Raw genomic sequence first — 12,461 nt, 5'->3', positions numbered from 1 at the left:
AGTGAGACAATTACCTTCCACATCTTGTATACGACACTTCTGTTAATACATTCCAGAATGGTATTAGCCTTTTTTTGCAGCTGCATCTCATTTATTCCTATTCAATTTGTGATCCACTATAACCTCCAGATCCTATTCAGCCCCACCACCATCTAGCCAGTTATTGCCTAGTTTGTAGCTGTGCATTTGATTTTTCCTTACTAACTGAAGTGCTTTGACTTTGCACTTGTGTTTATTGAATTTCATCTTGCTGAATTCAAACCAATTTGTCAAGGTCATTTTGAATTCTAAGCTGTCCTCCAAAGTACTCGCAACCCTTCCCAGCTTGATGTCATCTGCAGATTTTATAAGCATATTATCCACTCTGTAATCTAACTCAATGATATTGAATAGTAGTGGACCCAGGAATGACCCCTCTGGGGCCCCACTAGATTCTCTGTCAAACTGGGAGAGTGTATCATTCATAACTACTCGGATTACTGTATTTCAACCAATTGTACACCTACCTTACAGTAATTTAATGTAGGCCACATTTCCCTAGTTTGCTTTGAGAATGTCATGAAGGACTGTGTCAAAAGCCTTACTAGGAGAAGTAGTTCCTGATGTTGATAGTAGAGGGACTCCGTGCTGACAGACGCATTTGGCATTTCCTAGTTAAGAGTTCTGTATTGGGTGGCAGGTGGGTTTTCCTTTATTCGTGTCATGCCCAAATCCTCACTCAGGCAAACTCCTATAGACTAGTGAGTTTTGTCTGAATAAAGACTGAGTACTTCATGATCTGGGCTTTAGTGCTTTTAAAAGCTGTGAAGGACAGTCTTTGTTTGCCAATACATTATTTGGCATAAGTATTGATTGGACTATGTTTTTATGTTTTGTTGTTTTCTTTAAACATGGATTCTTATTACCCAAGAGGAGGACACTTGGGATTATTTTCTCTTTCCATTTACAAAAAAAAAAATGTTTGCGCTTGACTCATTTTTTAAAACCAGTTTTCATTGTGCACCTTTTTCATTCACTTTGAGCTGCTTTTAACAGATTCCATCATTTTTTAGTGCTTTTGGCTTTTCTTTTGCATCTTTATCAAGTTGCTTTTTCTAGAGCGGACTGTGCTTTTGGGTTTTGGCCCTGGTTCTTCCCTTTTCTTTTGCAGTATTTTGAAGTATAAATTTGCGTTTCTTATACAGTCACACAGCTTTTGATTTTATTGTGTTTTTCATGACTCCTGATGTTGCCTTTTTATTGGGCCTTGAAAGATAATTCATAACAATATCAAAAGTATGTTATACTGTACAAAAATGAAGTTCTCTGTGACTGGAATTCACTCCCTCCCCCCCCCTTTTTTTTCCCCCCCTTTTGCTATGGATTGATACTCCCTAGGAATTTATTTCAACATTTCTTTTCATCGTCTTGCTGGACTGATGTTTCTTTTCAACAAAGGAGGACACTGTGCTACCAGCCAGAACAAGTGACATAACATGAAGAGGAAGAGGAAGAGAAAACAATACCAAGTCATGCTAAAAAGGAGAAGCAATGAAGCTGAAATAGAATAGGGAGAGAGGCTTAACCTGCACTAAGTTGCAAGAAAGAAGGGGATGAAATGGAGCTGTAATTGAAAGGCCAGCAAGGAGCAGGCTATATGAGATAATTAAGTAGACCAAGAAAGACTGAATGAGAGAAACAAACAGAATTGAACTAGAAGAATTTAGAATATGTGCCTGGTCACTTTCTAGCTTGGCCCATTATCTATACTACTCAATTTTCACCTCTTTATCTCTGCCTAGTTCTAGTCTCCATATAACCACTTTCCATTTTAAATTCAGCTTGGTTTATCCCTTTTCTTTTCCAGTTCTTCAGTTTAGTACAGCTGTTCTCCTTTTCTTCCCTGTCCATATTTATCTCTGCCCTATTTCAAGTCAAGCCTGTCATGAGAAGACTCCTGGGAAGCAAATGTCCTAACCTGCACACTCCCAAGTTGGCACATGATTCGAGAACATGAGGCACATTTTAGAGAAATGCATGCATGAAGTACATAAAGATAAGCCAACATTTGAAATTTCAGACACCTGTGTTTGGAAGTCCTGGACATACTGTGCAATACTTGGATACAGTAACTCCACAAGGCAAAACGGCTGGAGCCATGTTGACAGGACTTCACCTAGCAGAAACTGATTTTCAAGCCCCCCTCAAAGGGCTGAGAGGCTCTGCTCAGAAGCTAATACCACTTCAGGGGACAGTATTATCTCCCAAGTATACAGTATTGCCTCTAGAGTTGTGGGAAGGATAATGAACCTGCATCTCCTGCTGGTCCTTCCCCATTTGTGCGTCTCCAGGCCCACGGAGAGCTGTCTCCAAGGAACAGAGGTTACAGCATCACAAAGGCAGCTGATTAATGCCCTCTCCTCCTGCTTTCTCCACAGACAAGGCACACAAGGCACAATCTGGCTTGTTTTTAAGGAGTGTTTTTACACACACACGTGTGAATTTGATTCATATGAATGTAAAAAATTAACACAACTTAAAGCTAGGCGTCCTGCCATATTCTAAATACAGCCATCAATGACTGACGACTGTTTCAGATAATAACCCATATCCTGCCTGTCTCACTCACATATCCAGTCTCATTGGCTTCCATGGGACCATTTATGTCAGTAAGGCAAGCAAGAGGTTTTCCTCAGTAGCTGACTCTTCAGTCTTCTTCATGCTGCTGGGAAAACCCAACATCTGCAGGAGAACCAGCTGAGGCAGGGGAAGTTCACTGTGCATTCACAAGGAGGGGACATTAGAATATCAAACAGAGCCTACAATAACGCAGTATACTGTGCAATCCCAGTTGCTGAGAATTGGCATTCTAGCGCTCTTCAATTTGAGACAACAGAATGGGGTGGGGGGTGAAATCAGTGAAACAAAGCAATTTGAACTGAAACAAACTGAAGGTCAGCTATTTGGTATAACCATTCCCTTGCAAAAAATCGCTCAGAAGCTGTTAATTAGAGATTCATCTTTAAAAGATATGTCTCGAGAGTTCTCGCCACATTAGCCTTTTTGGCATCCAACTGATACAAAGAATCCATTTCTGAAGGACCACTCCATAATTATAAAAAATATAGCATTTCTGGTAGATAACTGATAAATATGCTATCAGTTGAACGAAGGTTGACATCCCAAACTATGACAAATTCATGACATGGTTGATGTGTCAGTAATTGCCATCCTAACACTCAGGAGACCATAAAAAGGAGATGTGGTGAAATGGAAGAGGAATACATAATTTCAGTGTCAGTACTCCTCCATTTCTTCAGTGAACCATTGCCACAAGATTTGCCAACAAAACAATTTAATCTTTCAGTGTCTAAAGGAAGTTCTCCTGTTCTTCTGTCAAAAAACAAACAAACAAACAAAAAACTTCCATTGGCCAAAGACAGACATTGGCTATAAATTATATATTTTATCTCCAGGAGCAGAAACAGAAGTATTTGGGAAGAATTAGTGAAGATTTAGTAGAAAGTAAAAAGACTCCCCATTTTAAGTGCACTGCTTTCTAGGCAAAAATATGATTTTCTAAATCCCCTGAAAGAAATATCTCCTAGCACGTTTAATATTGCTCAGTGGGAGCCATTTTATTTCCTTGTTTATTTAAAACTATGGGAGCTGAGGGAACCTTTTTGGGCTGAACAATGAGCCAGGCTGCATATCCATGCAGGAGAGTGATTGGCATAGCAGCCTCCTTCCTCCCTACATGGTTACTCACATGGGCACATGCTGATGGGCTCTCATCATGTCTCTCTTCTGGGGAGGTGAGAAGGGAGTAGGCTGGCAGCAGTAGGGAGTAGATGGAGCCAAAGCTCCACCCTTTAGCAGCCAGCAGGGAGGATGAAGTAAATTGTGCCATCAAAAAGGCTGACCCAATTTTCTTCCCCACTGGAGCAAAGGGGAAGCGAGTACTAGATTGCGACTCTCCAAGGATGTTTTTAATTCAATCTAGGTCTTGGATTTTTGTTCCTCTATCTTAATAAATAACAGCTACCATTCTGGTGAGCACCACTGAAAACGTATTTAAGTTAGCCCCAAATCCAGCAAAGCACTTTCTTTAAGCATGCAAGTAACTTCATTGATGTCAATGGAATAGTCACATTTTTCACGTCAAGCACATGCTTAAATTCCTTGCTGAATTGGGACCATGTAGCCTGACCCCCAATGGGAGGACTGCATACCCATAACCTCCTTTGACACCAGTGGAATGAGCATGTGCTCAGTACCTCAGTGAACAGTAACAGTCCATTTCCACCAGAGAGCCCAATGCTGGATACAAACTGGGCTCACCTGGAATAGGAACAAAACAAAAAATAGGCTGAATTGGGAAGAGAAAAGTGCTGAATGGATTGAACTCTGAAGTAGTGTGAACAAATTGGAAAAGGGCATAGGAGGAAACTGGAGAAGAGTAGGAAGGGAATGTTTAAATTAAAGCGACAGATAATGGGGAGGAGAAAGTGAACCCCAAAGTGGGCTTACTTGTGGACAGAAAAGATGGTCTAATCTGGACAGGGGAAAATAAGAACATGGGCTAGCTTAGAAAGTGAAAAATAGTGAACTAGGGTAAACTGGAAAGTTACACTGTGTAGCTGTCTGGGAAATGTATAGGGCTTATTCTGGCACCAAGAGCCAAAGCTGCAGAGAGGACGGATGTGGAAACACACTTTGGCATCTGAGGGATTCTATCTGCAACGCACGTAAGCAACTATACTGGTAGCATTTGTGGAAAATGCTAAGGAACAGGGCTTCTTTAGAGCTGCAGCATGCACTGCCACCTCTCAGTCCCCTTCCCCCGTCTTACTGTGTGCTACCTGCTATGGAATCAAGACCATAGCCTGCTCCCTTTCAAGTGTTAGTACCACTGGTAGCAGGATACTCCCTTTGTCTTTGTGCGCAGGGAGTGAAAAGCAGAGATCATGGCTTCCCCTGCAAAAATGATGAAGAGAGCTCCTGGCATCCTCCCCTGACATACCACATTCACACGGCTAGCCACAGCCTTGTCCATAATGCAACAGAAAGTAAACTAAAACTGCAAAGATAAAAGGGCTGAATTAAAATAATCTATGAGTCAGACAGGAGCTCAGTCAGGTGCAAGATGTACAAAAGGCTTTGTGCACTGGTATTCGTTAGACAGTGCTGTAGGTACAATGTGACAGAAACACAGTGTGGTGTGATGTGCTGTCACCATTAAGATAGAATGTGAAGGATGCATTCAGAAAAATGTAGTCACAACTTCAAATTAAGGGAATACATGTGATGCCAGCCTGAGCAGAGAATCTTCTTCCTCTCTTTGGAATATGTTGACACTAATCAAACCAGCTCCTACCTATTTTAATTTAGAAACACCATCCTTTGCAAGACAGAATAAACTAGTCCACTTCACCATTCACATCCCACCTTATCCCCAAGGTTATACTTGCAGCATCTTCCAGCTTACTTGGAATCCATCAAATAAAGCAAGCATTAAACATTCTTAAATGGTTAAAAAAGTCATACAATTATAATTCTGTGCTTGACCTACAGTTCTATAGTACGCATTTATCTTTCCAGCTGCTAGGCTGTAACCAATGGGCTTTAGCTGGCTGCATCACAACTGCTATTAGCATACAGAAGTCATGTGTCAAAAGCCTATGTATTTGGTAGCTGTCCTCGGGCAATGATTTCCAACCTGTGGTCCACAGACCCCTGAGGGGCCACAGACTATGTGTAAGATTTCCAGAGGGGTCCGCACCACTGTTCAAAATCTTTAGGCCCAGGGAATCTGACCACGTACATCTTACTCACATTTTAAAAATACTTGGAGCCTGATTTTCTTCTCTGTTCCACCGGTTTTATACTGGTGCCACTCTACTGAAATTAATATAGGTTTACTGTAAGTGCACTTCTGTAAACTTCCCCATCCACTAACACACAAAGGAAAAATTTTGAAACTCTTTAACTTTAGTGGAAGTCAGCGTGCAGAGATCTGCCAACATTATTTTCATAAGCCTTTATTCTTCAAAACTGCTAGCAGTAACCTTTTAAAGAGGTACTTTTATACTATGTACAGTTTTTATTCTATCTTTGACATGAGCAATTTACATATTATATATTGCATACACACAAAAGTTACTGCACTTTTTCTATCCAAGACAAGGCCATATATATTTGTCATTACTTTAGGGATATTTTTCCTTCTATTGCTTTACGGAATACATGGTATCAGATATCTCTTGCACATGTTGAAATATGGATAGATTTATCAAAGTATTGAAAAAACAGGCAATGTTAGGGCTGTGGAACAGCTATCATAGCACACCCTCCACATACTTGTGTGTACCTCTGTGCATGTACACTATAAATTCAAAAATAAAACTATACATGGTGCTAGCGGTGGGACACTTGTGGGTTTCTACTGGTCAGTAGACATCAGATGCTACATACAACTCTATATGCCCCAATATTGAGTGTGGCTTGTTCTTCATTTCCAGCAACAACATTGCTGCCTCTTCTAGAGCAAGAATAATTTCTGAAGCAACAGGAAAATTCTTAGAGTACTGATAAGAGCTTGAAATTCAGAAGAAGCAAGATGTCTTTCCATCTGTCTTTCAGAGACAGGAGTGTCACAGCATACATTCACGCTCCTCCTGCACAGGAAATCCCATCCACTAGTTCTCTAACCATTCCCAGTTCCAACACTTATATAGCTCAGATAAATTCCCACGAGATGCGCAGGCAGAGTTGACAGGAGAGTGGCAGCAGTCAGCTCACCGCAGTGAAGACACCATTGTGAGTAGGTCTAAGTACGTGGACTTCAGCTATGTTATTCACGTAGCTGACTTTGCATAACTTAGATCGATTCCCACCCAACTCCTCCCCTCCCCATCAGTGTAAACCAGGCCATAGATGCACCATCTAGAGTAACACAGTAGTTTGGACCAGACAGAATAAATTGAATCTTAGGTAAATTGAAGCTGTGGACTCCCGAACTGAAAGGCTCTTCTGGGGTACCCAGATATAGTCACACTGCCCCGATGGGACTAATGAACGAGCAAAGTCACAGCATTGGTGATGATGGAGAACTCCCAGTGATACCTTCCCCCTCCATTCAGACTCACATCTCTGACTGATCTCTCTGCCTGGAAGGTCCACCATCACTTCAAGCTAAACATGATGCAAAGTGAATCCTTATCTTTTCTCCCTAGCCTTCCTCCCCCTACCCACATTTTGATCACCACTGCCAATTCAGCCATCCTCAGGTTTGCAAACAGTGTTATTTTCAGCTCTGCTCTCTTCACTCCTGAACAATGCTTTTGCTACATCCTACTATTTCTTCATCTCCAAAATCTGCCAATTCTTTTCCACCTGTACTGCAGCACCTTCTATACCAACCCAATAAATATACACAGAGATATTCATTGCGTTTGGTTCCACAGAAGTATCAATAGATAATTATATACAAGCTCCTGATAGATCCTGAAATTCTACAATACCTGAAAGGCAATTTTCAGCAGAGATAAATTGAAAAAATACAAATGAATATGCAGACATTGCCCAAGGAGGTAATTCTGGCAGGGAGGAGGAACACAAGACAGACCAAATATCTTCTAAATTGTTACCACCTACAGAACCGCTCTCAGCCCTTAATAACTAGTGTTTATACTGCTGGTTACAAAAGATAGTTGCTCTACTACTACTGCTGCGCTTGTGAGATATAACATTATGAACAACATTTTTTTTTAAACATAAAAACCCACCATAATCTGCTGTTGCAGAAAAAGAGCAACTGGCCTTGACTCCAGATTATCCGATTGCCCAAGACAAAATAAGTATGTTGTTGACCCAGTTTGTGGACTCAACAGTTTTGAAATTACATTGGAAATACTTTTTCATATTACATATCCATATACCACCTCACGGATATTCGTTGTCAATACATTACATGGCTGTATGAAGTGGTTATGGGATTTGTATGATCTGGAAAGGTCTGGTCATCCACATAACAGATATGTAGGTCAATGGTCAAACGGGGGGGGAGGGGGGAAATAGACCAAAAGGTCAATATGAATTTGATCCTGCAAATCCTTATGCATCAGAGTAATCCCTGACCCATGCAAGCAGACCTACTGAAGTCAATGAAACTGTCTGTGTGTTTAAGGGCAGCAGGACTGGTCTATACATCTGCAACACCATTCCAGGAAATACTTTATGAAATCTCCATCAGGACCTCCTGTTCTGCTTTTCTCTATGAAAAATAACTGGCAAAATTTCATAACTGAGAATCTGGCCTAATACCCTATGAGAGGTAAATGGTCACTTTCAGGCCATATCTTATCCTGAATCCTGAGCCCTGGCTTCTTTGCCTTTAGTAGCAAAGAACCACCATTCTATATATACACTTAAAGACAGAAGCTATATTTCAATTCATGGGCCTCATCTAAAGACCACTGAAGTCAACAGAAAGACTCCTAGTGACTTCAGTGGGCTTTGGAGCAGGCCTTATATGTACTTTTGGACAGCAAATGGGCCTTTTACAGGTAACATGGATGTCCGTTGTGCTTCAGAACCTTTCATCACTGGCAGCTTGGCGGTTGCCATAGCTAAAACCCAGTTAATATTTTACCAAACCCTATTGTGTGTTATATATTCAGTGGTAAATGAAGTTCACCATTGGTAAGTATGCACTTTGGAGGAGAAAATTTAAACTTCTCATTCACCTTACTGGGAAATAAATTAACTGTATTAGCCCAGGAGGGACCTGGGCATCACTGCAGGCAGCTCAGTTAATACCTCTGCTCTCTATGTGCAGCTGAGGTCAAAAAAATCTAAGATGTTCGGCTGTATAGCAAAGGAGATGGCAAATAGGGAATATATTATAATGCCTTTATATAATCAAAGCAGCCTCATCTGGAATACTGGAGCAGAACTCCATCTCAAAAATGATATCCCAGAAGTAGAGGACGTTCTGAGCATGATCAAGGCCCTGGAAAAATTCCCACATAGAAAGGCTGAAAAGACTGGGATTGTTCACTTTTGAAAGGAGATGAATGAGAATGGGGGATATGATAAATGTTTATAAAATAGTGAATAGGATAGAGAAGGTAGCTCAGGAGACTTCAAATATTCCCAAGCCAAAAGGGAATCATCTAGTCTGATCTCCTGTACAACACAGGCCATAAAACTTCCCAAACATAATTCCTTTTGAATTAGAGCATACCTTTTTAAAAGATGATGGAGGGGAAGCCAGGCCAAATTTGAACAATGCTGTGACTCCACATGCCATGTTGCAATGTGCAAATCAGGAAGCAGATGCAGCCCCATGTGACTGAAGCCACAGGTGCCATTGCTAGCAGCAAGGAGAGTTTTTTGTTCTGTATGATCTATTTCATTTTTTTTTTGTGTTATTTCATATTTGCAAAAGCTACAGGGCTCTATTAAGAATAAAATATCACTCCCCTAAGCAGGCTTCCCCTGGGATTTGATCTCAGGACTTCTGGCACCATAAGCAAAAGCCATGTCACTATACTACATGGCCACTTTACCAATCTATTCTCCGTGTCTCATAATACAAGAACAAAAAGAAAAATCAACCAAATAAAAGGTAGAAAAATCAAAATCAGTAAGAGGAAATACTTTTTCCACACAACATGTAATTAGACTGTGGAACTCCTGGCCTCAGTGGTTTTCTGTGGCAAAAAGAAATTAACAAAAAGAGAATGGACATTTATAAAAGGAATATCCAAAGTTATCAGAATTATTCATATTCAGAAAGGGATATTAAACCTTATCTGTCAGAAGTTAGAAATTGACTTAACTATCAGAGACCAGGATGAAAGCAGACGTGGTTGGCCATGTCTGCCTTTGCTGAGTTCGTACACCTTCCTCCAAAAGGTACTACTGTCAAGCAGAATACTGGACTATAGTGGATGGACCTCAGGTCTGTTCCAATATGGTAATTCCATTGTTCCTTTCTGTATTATAGTAGCATCTGAAGACCCCAACCAAAATCAAGACCTCATTGTACAATTATAGAATCAGAGACACTCCCTGCCCTGAAGAGTTTCTCAAGATAACTACTGAGTGCTGTCTGTAAATTTCCTTCCCAGCTCTAAATGTCTGTCTGATGCTAGAGCCATTCTTATCCAAAGACATCAACATCTAGTGAGGGTTTGAGACAAGAAAGCCCACTCCCAGAGGAAAAATGACACAAACAATGACTCTCAGCATCTGTGACCTCAACGTTTCTGGAGAAGGGAAATGTTTGATGATGGAGGGTTTATATATTTGATGTTTTGAACTCAGCTAAATTTAACTAATTAAAAAGCATCCACCCCCTCTCTGGGATGCAGTTCTAAAGCAGTGGAAGGATGTGATCAAGAATGCTTGGGGTGCTGCCATACCCCCAGACTTGAAGTGGTTTCCATCATATACAGGGTTTACAATTTGGTTCAGTTGCTCTCAGCGCCCCCACTATACAAGTTGTTCCAGAACCTCTGGATGTGATGACAGCAAAGCAGCCCAATTAACTCATCTACAGAGACTCCAGCAGCAGATACATCAAACCAGGGGTTGCCAACCTGTGGCTCTTCAGAAGTTAATATGCGGGTCCTTGTATGGGCACCGACTCTGGGCCTGGAGCTAAAGGCGCCAACTTTCCAGTGTGCTGGGGGGTGCTCACTGCTCAATCCTGGCTCTGCCACAGGCCGTGCCCCCACTCCACCCCTTCCCAACCCCTCCCCTCAGCCTGTAGTGCCCTCACTCCTCCTCACCGCACGCCTCCTGTACACCACAAAACAGCTGATTGGGAGGTGTGGCTCAGCGGGGCTGCCAGTGGATGGGAGGCACTGGGAGTGGTGGGGGAGCTAATGGGGGTCTGCTGACATATTACTGTGGCTCTTTGGCAATGTACATTGTTAATTCTGGCTCCTCCTCAGGCTCAGGTTGGCCACTCCTGCAATAAACTCATCTTGGGCACGAAGAGAGACATGTAACACAGATCTGCACAGCTCTCTACAGTGGGATAAACACTGCTACCAACCCCAGCCACGATGAGTCTTGGGGGAACAGTGGAGGAAGAGTCTAAGGGCTTCAGTCAATAGCTCAAAGAGAAAACTAGCGAGCTGGCATCTGTTTGTGTTTATTTTGGGGCATGCCTACTCCATTCACAGGAAGGCCTGATAGTCTCATTGCAGGTGAAATGCACCTGAGGCAGGTATCACTATTTGGGCATTTAAAAGATTGTAGCCTTTATTGGTTATGGTACAGGTTGGAGACCTCTCTAAACACATTGAGTGTTTGTGTGTGTGGTGGGGGGGTGTCTGTTCTTTTTCCTTCTGTGCTGAGTACCAGGTGTTGCTTAGAAATAAAAGTATTTCCCTATAATCGATCATCCCACATACCCAGTTCAGGGCAAAGGAACTTTGTTTCATTTTCCTTAAAACAATGGTGCCTCTTTCACTGCAGGTGAGTGATAATACATTAAACCAGCTCTGCAGGGAGGCTTCATGACAAAGACAACGTCTCCTTTGCATAAGCCAGATTTCGCATGCTGCCCCGAACTGGGAAAGGCCAGAGAACCTACAGGGGCTGCAATTTCCTGTGATCATCTGCAGGGTTAAGCATCTACAGTTCTCCCCCTGGCTGCTGGAATCCCTGCGGGGGATGAAAGGGGGAAACACCAGCCTAAGCCTGCAAGCAGGATGGATGGCGGAGAGCATTCATTCGCAGAATGAGAACTGGGTCTCTTATAGAATCATGTAACTGGAAGGGACCTTGACCGGTCATCTAGTCCAGTCCCCTGCACTCAAGGGATGACTAATATCATCATTCTAGACCATCCCTGACAGGTTTTTGTCCAACCTGCTCTTAAAAATCCCCAGTGATGGGGATTCCACAACCTCCCTAGGCAATTTATTCCAGTGTTTAGCCACCTTGACAGGAAGTTTTTCCTAATGTCCAGCCTAAACTGCCCTTGCTTCAATTTAAGCCCATTGCTTCTTGTCCTATCCTCAAAGGTTCAGAATAATTATGCTTCTTCCTCCTCCTCATAACAACCTTCTATGTAATTGAAAGCCTATGTCCCCTCTCAGTCTTCTGTTCTCCAGATTAAACAAACCCAATTTTTCCAATCTTCCCTCACAGGTCATGTTTTCTAGACCTTTCAATCATTCTTGTTGCTCTTCTCTGGACTTTCTCCAATTTGTCCACATCTTCCCTGAAATATGGTGCCCAGAACTGGACACAATAGTCCAGTTGAGGCCTAATCAGCGTGGAAGAATTATTTCTCTATTCTTGCTTACAATGCTCCTGCTAATACATCCCAGAATGATGTATGTATGTTTGTTTTTTTGGCAACATCGTTACACTGTTGACTCTTATTTAGCTTGTGCTCCACTGTGACCCCCAGATCCAGAGGTGAAAGTAAGCCTGTACGGTCCAGCAAGAGCTGGTAC

This window comes from Chelonoidis abingdonii, chromosome 19, assembly GCF_003597395.2.
Source record: "Chelonoidis abingdonii isolate Lonesome George chromosome 19, CheloAbing_2.0, whole genome shotgun sequence".
Taxonomy (NCBI): Eukaryota; Metazoa; Chordata; order Testudines; family Testudinidae; genus Chelonoidis; species Chelonoidis abingdonii.
This window is presented reverse-complemented; position numbering follows the sequence as displayed.